Raw genomic sequence first — 2500 nt, forward strand, 5'->3', positions numbered from 1 at the left:
AAGTGTTAACAGTGTCACTTTCGGTGTAGATAGTGTCACATTCAGTATCAGTCCTGTCACATTCAATATTAGCCATGTCACTTTCAATATCAATCGTGTTACCTTAAGCATTTGTCATCTCACTTTCAATATCAATTGCGTCGCATTCAGCATTCATCATATCACACTTTCAATATCACCTGTGTCACTTTCAGCATCAGCCGCGTGATCCAGTTCTGACCTCCTCTCCTTGTTCATCCGGCCTTCTGTACTCCATTAAAACAGGAACAGCAAGCGAAACACAAAATACAAACGGAAACGAATTGCGCTTTTTTCTGTTGGGAGACTAAATTAATTCAGATTTCAATTACACCACGTTTTTTTCGCGTGATCAAATTATGTATGGAGAAATAACATGTTCCCTCTATTTTGTTTTCAAAACATTCGCCCACAGAACTCTGAACTATACATACAATATTACTGTATTTTGGATGGAAGGTATAAACCAGACTCCACTTTTAACACTGCCCAGCTAAAATATTAAAGGTAAAACATGACGTACACAGGCCGGTATTGCACATATGGCTACCCTCGCGTTCGAAACTCACGTACACTTATACATTTATATCACACATAGATGCATTGTATAAACTACATGTGTGTATATGTATGATTGAGTGGGGAGGGGGAAAAGAGAGAGAGAGAGAGAGAGGGGGGAAAAGAGAGAGAGAGAGAGAGAGAGAGAGAGAGAGAGAGAGAGAGAGAGAGAGAGAGAGAGAGAGAGAGAGAGAGAGAGAGAGAGAGAGAGAGAGGGGGGGGAAGGGAGGAAAGGGAGGGGGGGGAGGGAGGAAAGGGGGAGGAAGGGAGGGAGGGAGGAAGGAAGGAAGGAAGGAAGGGAGGGAGGGAGGGAGGGAGGGACGGAGAGAGAGAGGGAGAGAGGGAGAGAGGGTGAAAGGGTGAGAGGGAGAGAGGGAGAGAGGGAGAAGGAGAGGGAGAAGGAGAGGGAGAGGGAGAGGGGGAGAGAGAGAGAGAGAGAGAGAGAGAGAGAGAGAGAGAGAGAGAGAGAGAGAGAGAGAGAGAGAGAGAGAGAGAGAGAGAGAGAGAGTGTGTGTTAGCGTGCGTGCGTGCATGTGGATAGATAATGAAATAGACGGACATATACATAGATAGACAGACCGACAGACATACAGGTACATAGACAGTTAAGACATAGATAGATAGACAGACTGATAGATTAGACCGGCAGACAGACAGATACATGCACGTGTGTTTCTAATCCAAGGCCGTCAATGCGTCATATGTAAAGAATGCTGTGAACTTCCACACTATATTCAGTGTCTAGCTTCACCGCCCACCTGGCTGTACCTACTCCTCCTTGTTCTAACTTCCACCCTCAGCCTTCTCTGCATAACTTAATGCCGAAATGGTTATTCAAAATGCTACCTACACAGTTTTCCTCCGCAACGCCTCCATCGGATTCGTTCCCTTCCCGCAAGCAAGCACTAATCATTCACGGAAGTGACCTCAGCACAGAAGGGAACTGCCTTCATTTCTGGGAAAGAGAGAGAGCACGGGCACGGAGCGCCCCCACCCACTCCCCTACCCCCCTCCTCGCCGCCGTCCCCTGGGTACGCGCGCACGGATGCCATTGTTACATAAGGCAATTCCAGGCAGGCGAGGAGCATCCGTTCACAGCCCCTCCCTCCGTCCCTCCTTCCCTCTCTCCCTTTCCTCCCCCGTCATCGCCCACGCTCTCTGTCCTCCGTACCTCCCATTCCCCCTTTCTTTTTATCCCTTTCTCTCTCTTTCACGGACGAAAAAGAGAGGGGAGCATCGGCGGCGATAGTCAGTGGGAGGGAAAAGGGAAAACGCGAGCGAGTGACAAGGCAGGCGAGGCAGGACTGCTCGTGTCCTGCGCGTCAACACAACACCTTCAAGGGAAGAGGAAACTCGAGTCTGCTTTAATTGATCAAGGTTCAAGTTCGAACCTGATTCACTCGCTTCAAGTTCGAACCTGTTTTGGTATAGTTTCGAGATCGTGTCTGCTTTCATCGGCTGCTGGAAGCTCCAACCTTCTTTGTTGATCACGATTACAGCATCGCCTGCACTGGAACTTACTCTGGCCATGTTTCAAACATAGACTTGGTGTTCCCGGTATAAAAGGAGTAGGAAGACAAGAAGTTAGGAGGGTGAGAGAGGGTGAGAGAGGGTGAGAGAGGGTGAGAGAGGGTGAGAGAGGGTGAGAGAGGGTGAGAGAGGGTGAGAGAGGGTGAGAGAGGGTGAGAGAGGGTGAGAGAGGGTGAGAGAGGGTGAGAGAGGGTGAGAGAGGGTGAGAGAGGGTGAGAGAGGGTGAGAGAGGGTGAGAGAGGGTGAGAGAGGGTGAGAGAGGGTGAGAGAGGGTGAGAGAGGGTGAGAGAGGGTGAGAGAGGGTGAGAGAGGGTGAGAGAGGGTGAGAGAGGGTGAGAGAGGGTGAGAGAGGGTGAGAGAGGGTGAGAGAGGGTGAGAGAGGGTGAGAGAGGGT

At 50.0% G+C, this 2500-nt stretch overlaps 1 protein-coding gene across 3 annotated transcripts in view; it reads right to left on the reverse strand.

Annotated features, from left to right (window-relative positions):
• LOC125040023 (disintegrin and metalloproteinase domain-containing protein 10-like) overlaps positions 1 to 2500 on the reverse strand; it is a 167299-nt gene that overhangs the window by 157231 nt on the left and 7568 nt on the right. The window lies entirely within an intron of this gene.

The sequence above is a fragment of the Penaeus chinensis genome, chromosome 28, assembly GCF_019202785.1.
Source record: "Penaeus chinensis breed Huanghai No. 1 chromosome 28, ASM1920278v2, whole genome shotgun sequence".
NCBI lineage: Eukaryota > Metazoa > Arthropoda > Malacostraca > Decapoda > Penaeidae > Penaeus > Penaeus chinensis.